This window comes from Bicyclus anynana, chromosome 13 (assembly GCF_947172395.1).
Source record: "Bicyclus anynana chromosome 13, ilBicAnyn1.1, whole genome shotgun sequence".
NCBI classification, from domain to species: Eukaryota; Metazoa; Arthropoda; class Insecta; order Lepidoptera; family Nymphalidae; genus Bicyclus; species Bicyclus anynana.
In genome coordinates, this window is record NC_069095.1 from 9,770,339 (window position 1) to 9,782,654 (window position 12,316).

The 12,316-nt window shown below is 35.1% G+C and overlaps 1 protein-coding gene across 1 annotated transcript in view; it reads left to right on the forward strand.

Annotated features, from left to right (window-relative positions):
- The window catches only part of LOC112048104 (Kv channel-interacting protein 1), a 294,729-nt gene that overhangs the window by 2,908 nt on the left and 279,505 nt on the right, over positions 1-12,316 (forward strand). The gene's annotated exons all lie outside the window — the stretch shown is intronic.

Here is a 12,316-nt window from a genome sequence, read left to right on the forward strand (position 1 = left end):
TCTTTTATTGAACTCGGTTGCTTTGATAGCCGTACTTAATCAATATGAGCCTTAATTGTAATATAATATAATTATTATATTACATTAACTTGTACATTACAACAAAAAGGTAATAATTATAAGCGACCTTAGCAAGGAAATAACGTAAGACGTAAAACAGACAGCGTCTATACGTAGAACTAGGTTGCGTTCGTCTAGGGCGGCGGCCAATCCACAGGGGGTGGAAATCGGGTGCCGTATCGTAGCAACCAGCAGCATCCCTGCCAGTGTGGTGCCGACACCCGTACCGGACGCACGTGTTCCACAACCACGTGAAACCACCCCGTGGGGACGCACGAACTTCAGTTTAAAAACGTTCAAAATGTTCATGTTATTTATATTACTCACTGTGTACTTTGTAATGCTATGCCATAGTTAATTGTGAAAAATGAGTTTGGATGTTTGGTGGTGAACTGCGAGATTGAATTAAGGCTGCGACGCCGGTGAGTCTTCCTATAAGTTATTGGTTGTTTTAGCGCTTGGTAATCCAAATGGATTTATGCATATACCGACTTCTACACTCTTCGATACGTTTTTAGTAAGAGTAAGTATTTAATCTTATAACATAAAACCACGTTAAACAATCTAAAATGGATTAACCCTAAATACGTTATGCTTTGACGTATCAATTAGTTTATACTAATAACTCACGGAGATTGTAGTTGGAGCAAAGCCTTGATTGAATCCTTCAAGATTAATCGTTTCATTTGTATACTATTTGATAGGCTTTAAAGGATTAGAATATTTGCCAGAATTGTAAAGAACATTTGGTAAGATCGTATATTTCTTCTATTATCTGGCAATATAACCTTTATGCGAAAAATTCAATAGTACAAAATCTATTCTAGTGTAATTTAAGTGTATTAATAACATAATAAGCTGTTACGTAATACATAATATACATATATATGCTCATCTGTGAAATAACCAATCTCTACAGAGCCTTGCAGGTTTTTTTCCTATTTAAAACATTTTTGGTCCACTTCATTCTTTCAACCTATTTAATATCGCTATCGTTACTTTGCAATAGCTGTTCTATTTTCTCCCTATTGGTGTCTTTTTCATTATCTAACACAGTACACAAACTGAAGCCGATTGAATATGAAACAAGTATTTTTTCTTAATTTTCAATCAAATCAATTATATTATGATTTTGGAGAAAATCATAAAAGATCAAAATCAAAAATCATTTATTTCAGTTTCTAAAATTGTTTTGTGCGTGCGTGTGTGTGTGTGTGCGTGTGTTACATTAATATTATACATGTCGTTTAAATTTTCTCGTTATTCTCAAGCCTTATTTTAAGGTTTCATAAGTCCTTCATGTAGAAACAACCAATCAAATCAATGGGGAATTGCGTGTCATATCGTATTTCGATAATGTGATTGGTTTAACTTGGACTCTGAACTGAAGCACTTTAGTAGAATTTGTAAATAAGACAAAAATACAATTCAGTGGTTAAATTATTACTTCTTGTTGATGGTACGACTTTGTGTATACATCTGTACCACAATTAGTTATTGATACTAATATTATGAAACACAAGAGTTTGTGCGGTTTTTTCTATTAAATATGTATGTCTGTTTGGAATTTATGGTAGGTAGGTACATATATAATTTTTATTCTTAGTTTCTCCTTAAGGTTGTAAGAGATCGCTCGTTAGCGATAAGGTCGCCTGTTGTGCCTTTTGTAATTTTTTGTGTTTACTGTTTTGTATGTTATTTGTGGTGTATAATAAAGTGCATTTTATTTCTTTCTTATCTTATGCGGGCTCTCTAAAATTGCGAGTTGGATTCTCAAATATATGTTCGTAAATGACAGCTATAATAGTGGGGAGTGATAAAGATGGAAGGGGAGGGGATGAATGAAATTTGTACGAAAGGCTATTTATATTCGAAAGGTAAGGTTTTCTAAGCAAAAGGTCTGCTATAATAGGAGAATAGGTAAATTTAAGTTGTCAGCTTCTATACATTTGCTTACAAATTCGGGTAAGGTATACCTTTGTTTAACGTAGGATTACAATAACTAGTATATGTAATAGTATATTAGGCTGACATTGTCCGGAACTATGAATAATTTATACCTACTATGTATTTGTATCCACTTATTATTGATCTCCCAAATGTTGGCATCCATTTCGGCCGCGAAGAAATGATACTTCCGTCTATAATTACATTATTCCTCCGATGAGGAAAATGATATCCATATTATTGTGGTAGAAAAATAATGTAGACATAACCTTCTGTCGGCTTACAAGACGTTTGATGGAGACGTAAAAATAATGATCTTTACCAAAAATATTTATTAGGGTTCTTTATCATTCAATTCTTCATCAAGAATACTTTAAAGGCATCGGACACAGAACAATATGCACGTTTATAAACTTATAGAAGCCCACTTATCTTATATGCAATTTATAAATCGGTTTGAAAAAATATTTTTTTTTTTGCTAAAATGTATGTATTATTTAACTTGTATTTTAATTAATGTATAACCTTTAAATAAACCTTTAGGGGCTAAATTTTCTTTTGGAGGTTGTCTAGTTTTATCAATATTTCCTTTTTGTACTATCTGAAGTTTTAGATTTATTAACCTTGTTTGTTTGTGTACAAAAGACTTTATTTGCGGCTGATTACCGAAACTTTTGACCTTACAAATGTGAATCGGGCCCTTAACTATGCAACCATCGAGGATTCATTAACTCTATCAACATAGATTAATGATAATAATGATTTTGGCACAAAAAGGAGAATTGTTACAGTAAAAAGTAAAGAAAAAAAAATATAGATAATAATGTATGTAAGCAACGTGTAAACGTGGTTTGATTGCTAAAACCATCTGTGCAAGTAAGGTTTTAATATCACTTAATTAAATAATAGATATATCGTACCATTCCCGATAGATTGACCTGGGGTAAGCCTCTCATCATCATCATCATATCAGCCGATGGACCTCCACTGCAGGACATAGGCCTTTTGTAGGAACTTCCAAACATCGCGATACTGAGCCGTCTGCATCCAGCGAATACCGGCGACTCGCTTGATGTCGTCAGTCCACCTGGTGGGGGGTCGACCAAAACTGCGCTTTCTAGTGCGGGGTCGCCATTCCAAGCCCCTCAAGTCCCACTCAATTCCACTAAAACAACTCCAGCATGAATATTACCAATATGTTCTGTTAATCGACTCTCTGACCTTGTGCCTCAATGTAACGTCCAAGTTATTGGTACGCCAGAGGGACGCAATTTCCTTATAACTGGAATAGTGACCTCTGATCTTTTTCCCTTTTCTCCAGTATTTTATATTTAAGATCTGTAATCAGATAGTGCATTGAAAGGTATTAGTGTTTTTGCTTTTTCTACAGACGAGCTTTTCTTGTTTAGTTTTTATCCGGTAACAGAAAAAAATATTTATTACATGATGTAATTAATATTATGGATGGACAGATTCCTGTAAATTAGTACTTCCGTTGAGTAAAGCTCGAGGTTGCGTTGCGAAGCTCCGTTTAGTTAAAAAAACGAGGTGATCCAGATGAAGGGTGTACCTTGCACGTTGTTCAGTACCTCCACCAAGTATGAGCCTTTAATATTGGTGGCAACCAAATAAAAACTAACTTCAGAAATACTCAACCAGCATATCAGATTAAGGTTATGGTAGATGAGTAGGTAGATAGTAAAAATGTGCATTTCGAAAATCTAACGATTTGAATGGGAGGGTTCCAAAGTTACAAAATAAAACCCTTATTTCTGTTATCGAGCTACGAACGCGGCAAATTTTTTACTTATTTTGAGTGAAATAATCTCATAAATAATCGCTCATAATTTCTGATGATTTCATTAAGCCAAAGTAATAAAAATTGTCTTTAAAGTCTGTAGTTTTTTCCCCACCACTGAAAGCGAAAAAAGTATATAGCTATTTCTTTTTCCTGTCATCTAATCTACCAAATCTAATCGTTTCCAATGATGAAGTAACTACAAACTTAGCATCCCAGGCTCCTCTACTATTATAAATCCAGATAGTACCTAAATAAATAAAAAAAGGCAAATCATTCTAAACAACAACAAAAATTCGGGAAATCAATTTATCCTCCATACGATAGAATTGATACTTAAAACGGTACTCCTTGTTTAAATCTGTGCTCATTTGGCTGTGACTCGGAGAACTTGAAATAAATTGGAATCGGAAAAGGCTCAAGACAACATATAACTGTGTTATACGTATGTGTTAGATAAGCTCTTGTTTCTTTTATTGATTTAAGAAGGCAACATCAAGTTAAAGACCTCTGCTGACGCAGTTGAGAACGCCTTTAGCCCTCGTTCGGACAAGAATTATTTTTACGGATGTTAAAAAAGCGTTTAAATATTTGATTGATTTTTAAATGTCTTTATTATATAATATATTGTAACAGTGTTGTTAGAACAATAGACTTCTAAATATTTCTTATTGCTAACATGCTATGGTCATTTGTTTGTACAGGCTTACACACCTTTATAAACATTTAGAATAATGGCAGGAAAAACAATTAGGACATAATTTACAAAGTAATAAACTATTATTAACTTAAGACATGTAGGTACCAACCTACCACTGCTAAGCGCCCGTTTGTTGCAAGCACATAAGATAATACATTACTATTAATTATATTATTACACAGAAGTAATTTTACAGATGGTAACTTATTCTACTATGGTATTTATTGTATATTATTGAAATGAACTTGATTTTTTTTTTTTTTTGCGGGTAACGCACAAATATATTTAAGCGAACGGAACGGTGACGAGCGCGCCACCGGTCGCTTGTTATTACTTATTGCTATGAATCACCGAGAAAATAGTGATGGGGCAGTCTATATTTATTGTATGTCGATGCGTACGATAAAGTTTTGGGTCTACTACGACCTATTGACGAAACCAAAATGTTAGGATGAATGGGGTTATTATGTACATAAAAAATACGAGACAATTTAAGGATGTAATCTTTTAGCAACGGATATTTTAACTGATAATGTAGTTTTTTTAAATTAGTTCTAAATAGCGTATTGTATGAAATTTTTAATGCCTTGTTTTGAATAACTTGTAATTTGCAGTATCTTGTTTCAGGGATGCTACACCAAACAGGGGCTGCATATGTTATACATGGTCTCACTAAAGTGGAATAAGCTTTTAATTTTGTTTTTGCACTCAGCTTACAATTGCGACTTAAGATTGGGTGCAGTGCGTTGATAGCTTTAGTCCCTTTGGAAATTAGACTGTCAATATTTTTACACCAATTAACCTTATTGTCAATTAAAACACCAAGATACTTAATATGGCGCTTCCAGGGGATAACAAGGTTCCCTATTTTATTTATTGTCTTGGTGGGAAGAGTACGTTTTCTGGTAAACATTATGCTCTCTGTTTTATCAGAGTTTAGTTTTAATTTCCATTTGTTAAAATAACTACTTAGCAACTGCAAGGAAAGGTGCAGGCGTCCTACTATGAGGTCACAGTCCTCAGAAGTCGTGTAGGAGGCTGTATCGTCTGCATAAATAGCTAGATGCGTATGTGGTTGTTTTGGTATGTCATTTAGGTAAAGGGAAAAGAGAAAGGGGCCCAATATAGAACCCTGGGGCACGCCGGCTGGTATAGATTTCAAGGACGATTTGTGATCGTCTATAATGACTGCGAAAGATCGGTTTGTCAAGTACGATTGAATTAGTTTGACGAGGCCGGTGGGAACGTCGTTTATTATTAGTTTATGTAGAAGACCCTCTTGCCAAACCATGCAAATTCAAATATTGCATGAAGTTAAACGATGGTCTATTTCTATCTAAAACACATTAAAACACTTTAATATACTTTGGAATGCATTGTATTTGAACGCTTTTTAACGTCCGTTAAAAAAAAAATCAAAAAGCGTGTGTCAGCTCCTACGCACGAATGGAGTTTAATCTTTCAGATCGACTGCCTATATAACTACTGGTGTATGTTGCCCCGCAGCATACACTATGTACGTCTCAATACTTACGCCTGAAAAGTGAAAAGTGCGCAGAATAGGTTGTACACAAAAAACGTAACGCTGTCATTCGTTCATCGAATTTTACTGCCCAAATATTTTAATACTGGGGGCTTTATATGAGAAATCGATTCTTAAGGAGTTAATAATAATTAATGTTAATACCACATGTATTCGAGGAACTTTTAACACAATGTCGTGTTGTGTGTTCAGGAACTATAAGAACTGTTATCATTATCATCATCATCATATCAGCCGAAGGAAAACTGTAAAAACTGTCTATACATAAATATATATGTATTAAACATAAAATTGTACATGTGTGCGCTCAGTGGAGCAGCTAAATTCGGATCACTTCTTGCAGTGATTTTTTTTTAAATGTCTGTTACCTCAGAACTTCATCATTACTTAACCAATTTTGAAAATTATTTTTTTGTTTTTAAGTTTTTGAAGTCGGTTGTATTTTTTTATTATAAAATATCGTTGATTATGAGACATAAAATACCATAATTTCTTGCAACTTAAATCTATACAAGAGTGTTTCATGTTAATAAAAAAGGATTACCTAAAATTCATTTAAAGCTTTAATAACTCGCAATGGGCTATTAAAGCTTTAAATCTTTAGATAAAAAAATAATTGAAACCATTAGCCAGTTACAAAAAATCACTGAACTTTGAAACACATCGACAGGCAATAAGGGGATGTCATTATGGCTTAAAACTTTTGCATCGCAATTACAAAGTTTCCCATTGTACGCTCGCTCTTTGTGGATCAATTTCACTCCCTGATTTTTGAGTTTAATTACATCTCTTTCTGTGTAAAATTCTTCAAATATTAGGTAAATCCTTTCTTACAGCCAGTTTCTTCATGTTAAGCTATAGTAACAGTAAAAGTAGTAAATAGTAAAGAAGACTTTATTTTTCAGTGAATAAGACCGTCACTATTGATTTATGACGTTACTTTGACTGTTACTTACGATGAAGAAACTGGCCGTTAATGTAATAAATTCGATAGGCTATCTGTCTGTCAGTTATGTTTTCACGGCTAAACCACTTAATCGATTTAGATGAATATTTTGTATAGATAAATTGGACCTTGGAGCAGAACATAGACTCCTTTTTATTCCGGAAAAATCTATGGTTCCTGCGGGGTTTGTGGAAAACATAATTTTTGAAGGATAAAATACGGAACGAGGAAATCCGTAGGAGAACGAAAATAATTGATGTAGTAAAGTATTAGCAAACTGAAGTGGCAGTGGGCGGGCCATATCTGTTGTAGAACAGATGGCCGCTGGGGCAGACGTGTTCTGGAGTGTAGACCACGTACCAGCAAACGCAGTGTAGGACGCCCACCAAGCTACATGGTCCGACGACATCAAGAAGGTAGTGGGAAGTTGGATGAGGAAGGCGGAGGATCGTGTAAAGTCACGGGGTTTTATTAGTAAAAATATAGCGAGAACTTTACACTAAACTACAGTAGGGCATTGGGCAATTTGAAAAATCACTTGACTTCGGAACAAATCGACAGCCAATGAGAGGGTGTCATTACGGGTGAAAACTTTTGCAACGGGAAAGTTTTCCTTTGTACGCGGCCGGCTCTGGAAGGTCATTTATTTTTTAAAGCTGCCTTTCCACCTGAGAAGTTAATTCTTTTCCAAAGTAAACCCTTTTCCACTAAAACCTTGAGTTACTTCACTATCAAAACTGAAGCGGCTGGTTTGATACTTTTTTCTTACTTCTTTGATTTTAATTTCGTTTTGAAAAATACATTATTAAGGTGAAATTAAAATCTCAGAATTATGCTCTTTTTTTTGATTCTTAACAAGTTAGACCTTGATTACAATCTCACCTGATGGTAAGCGATGATGCAACCTAAGAAGCGGGCTAACTTGTTAGGTGGAGGACGAAAATCCACACCCCTTTCGGTTTCTACACGACATCGTACCGGAACGCTAAATCGCTTGGCCAAAGCCTCCCATCAGCCAGACCTGGACCAATTAAGAAAACCTCAATCGGCCCAGCTAGGGATCGAACCCAGGACCTTCGTCTTGTAAATCCACCGCGCACACCACTGCGCCACGGAGGCCGTTATTTTAGAATGTATAACACTTTCACGCTTTGTGGTTACTGTTTGTGAATGACTGCAAGAAATATTATTGAAAATGATAGTTTTGAATCATTTTTCAGTGTTACGTGACGTCATTCGTTTCATAGAGACTTCCAAAAGCAGTGTGAATGCTTTAGGATACGTGGTAAAATAAATATGTGTGTTAAGTGCAACTACTACTACAGTATTATAATGTCGCTGGCTAAGTGCGTGTAGTTGTGTAGTAAGGTGTATTAACACACAAATGCAATATTGTGGCAGGCGTCCACAGATCCGCATCGTGCGTATCGGAAGCATCGCTATACTATACAATTTCAGTATTCTTATAATACTATCGCATAAATACTCAGTATAGATATAATAATATCGTATAGAAAGACATACAAGTGCGTCCGCTGATCCGCATCGTACGGATCGCATCGAACGGATTTTATCTACCGTAAATCCGTTTGATGCGTCCGGTACGTATGACGCGACTTCGTCCGCGTGGAATTCAGTTTTTCACAAATCCCGCGGGAACAATGTATTTTTCCGGGATGAAAAGTAGCTTTTGTGTTAATCCAAAGTAAAATCTATTTCCATTCCAAATTTCAGCCAAATCGCTCCAGTAGCCGCAGCGTAAAAGAGGAACAAACATACTTACACACTTACACATAAACTTTCGCCTTTATATATTAGTGTGACTGTGTGATTACAAATAATATTAAGTGTAATTAATCTCTACATAGTAATTTAGAAATTAAATTAAAAAATCACATTACTCGTATAATAATGAAACGTCACAAAAATTAATAAGATTAAATATTATTGAAAATGAATACGGTAATATTAAACTTTGATTTCATAATATAATGATTGCTAAGTAATGAAATTGTTATGCATACATTATTGTTAATTTCAACAATTATATCACGTATATGCGTTTTATTGCGGTTGTCTCAGGGAGTTATAACATACTAAATTTCGCATAATTGATGTATTAACTTAATTAATGGTTTAATTTTACTCCCAATTCAAATATTGCACTCGTTAGCGCGTGGTTACGAGAACGGTATTGTTTATATTCGCCATTTTTATAACTAAATCATAAATTATGAAATCTGTGGTTTTTGATCAATTATATTTTTTAACAAAAATAATTCCTACGTAAATGAAAAACTCTCGGTGAAATAATGACCCACATATCATATGTCTTTATAAATATTGTAATGTAATAATATATAATTATTTAAGATAAACGAGTCGCGAAGCTGAAGTGGCAAAAGGCAGGGCACATAGTTCGAAGAGCCGATGGACATTGGGCTTCCAAGGTGCTGGAATGGCGACCCCACACAACATAGCGCAGCGAGTCGCAGGAATTCACTGGATGCTGGCGGCTTAGGATTGTGATGTTTGGAAGTCCCTACAAAAGGCCTATGTCCTGCAGTGGACGTCCATCTGATATGATGATGATATGATCCATATTGAATCGTTTGATGAGATACGTTTGATACGTACGATGCGGATAAGTGGACGCCTACTTATGAAACTTGTAAAAACAGTTGAAATTTAGATATAAATTATTTTGGCTAGCTTTTAAATTTTTTAGGTAAGTATTAATCGTTTGATACTACTTTTAGTATAACATATACAAAAATTAGTGTTATGCGTGCGTAAAAAGAATGTAATCACGTTATATGCGTGACAGGCATAACAATTGAGGGAGGCGTTAAGCAATTTCCAGCGCACCCTTTTTCGCTTATTTTTATTATCATTTTATTAGACACTGTAATAAAAAGAGGCTATTACGCCATTATTATACACTAGCAGACGTCTGCATGGAAATCCATTAGGTAAGTACAGTACTTTCTCATTACATTCAAAATTTCGCCTCAAAAATAAAATTTCCAAAAAATTGTTTCTTTTGGTAGACGTATACTCGTATATCCGCATCGGACGCATAGCAACAAATGGATTTTAGTATTCTTTGTTTAGAAAGTCATACAAGTGCGTCCTCTGATCCGCATCATACGAATCGCATCGAACGGATTTAATGCACCGTAAAATTAAAAATCCATTAGATGCGATGCGTCCGATATTCACGATGCGGATCAGTGGACGCCTACGTTTACTGATGTCACATAGGGAAACAAATTACTGTATATATTTGAACTTGCTGATTTCGCTAGTTTCGACTTGCCGTGATAGAATATTTCGCTATAATATTTTGACATACAATCTTTCCTCCCCAAATAAACAAAAGAAGGAGTGTTACAGTTCCAGCTTTAGGAGAGAGTGCGCCAATAGTACAATTGGCGGGGATCGAACTTATGACCCTTCGTTTGACTCTGGCCCCATAAGCTATTGAGCCTTATCACTTGTCATCTGCCGTGGTATCAGTCAAGAACTAGCCTTATCATAAAAACAGTGTTGATTAGGTAAATGAATTATTTTAAATCATTCTGAATGCGTCCATGTCGTAAAATCCAATCTTTACTTAACGACGATATGAAAATAAAGAATTTGTGTTAAGAAAGTGTCATCAGTAATCCATCATAGCGAATTGCATATTCCGCTGTAAGGGATATCCCGGATATCGTTAGGGATCACTCCCGGATATCATTAAGATACAAGTTTGATGGGTGTTTCGAATTTGTTTGGGTGACGATGCTAAATTTTTCCGTAATTCCATCCAATGAGTTTCAAAAGGGTGTTACCATTATTTATTGACGTCTCAAGCTCATTATTAAATATCTAATAGTTAGATTAGTGAAATGCTGAAAATCTATACTTTTAAATTGAATAAAAGGTAAAACATGCGCTGGTTTTTATTCAGCCGTTCCCATTCAAATAGGATCTAATAAAACCACAACGTTCTGCCAGTATCTGTTATGAGCCTCAATAGCTCAACGGTAAAGTTGTCGGATTCATCACCGAGGAATGGTGGTTCGATCCGCGCCCCGCTGGACATTGTCGTACCCACTCTTAATACAGTATTTCCCGATTAGTTGTAGGGAGCGAGAGTAGGGGTCATATTTAAATATATGGCATATATCACTAGCTACATAGTATAGAACAAAGTCGCTTTCACTGTCCCTATTTATGCTTAAATCTTTAAAACTACGCAATGGATTTTGATGCGATTGTGATGAAGGTTTATATGAATGATAACATAACGTATACATATAAAAAAGTACTGAAATAATATATACATATAGAAAAGTACCGAATACCATTACTAATTATGAAAAAGTATCGAACAAGTTTTCTTATAATGAAATTCTTCAAATCCAGCTCAGTTCCAGAGATTATATTGACAAACTATATAAATAAATAAAAAATATTTTCTCTTTTTAATATTAACCATAGACACCTATGTAAAAAGCAATATTTAATAACCCATATAACGTCATGGCTATCTACAGATGATGGTCGTAACGTTTTATAGGGTACGAATACATAAAGATAATTATTATGGCCAACTCTTGGCATTAATAAACCCAGCTTGATAATAAACCAAGACCTGTGGAAATATAAATGTACTCAAACTGACGTCAATTGCCTAATAGAATTAAAGAGAGATAGGAGAGAAAGAACTTTGTAATTTTGTAAAAGCTGAAAGTTTAGAAAGAAAGTCCGTACTCCTACCACAAAAACTAATTACGGTAGGTACCTAAAAACTATTAAACATTCTCTAAATCTTGTTTTTTTTATTCTTTACAAGTTAGCCCTTGACTACAATCTCACCTGATGGGAAGTCATAATGCAATCTAAGATGGAAGCGGGCTAACATGTTAGGAGTACCTTTCGATCTACTTTGAGTACATAATATTGCTGAAGTAACCTTTACCTTGAGTCATGATAGCCCAGTGTATTTAACCTTTATCTTCGAATCGGGAGGGCGTAGGTTTGAATCCGGTCCGGGACATGCACCTCTAATTTTTCAGTTATGCGCATTTTAGGAAATTAAATATCACGTGTCTCAAACAGTGAAGGACATCGTGAGGAAACCTACATACCTGAGATTTTTCTATATTCCCTACGTGTGTAAAGTCTACCAATCCGCATATGGCCAGCGTGGTGGTGGTGCCTAACCCCTCTTATTCTGAGAGGAGACTCGTGCTCAACAGAGAGCCGAATATGGGTTGTCAATGCTGATGAACATTTACCTTAACATTTTAACAAACTATTAGCGTCTCTCTG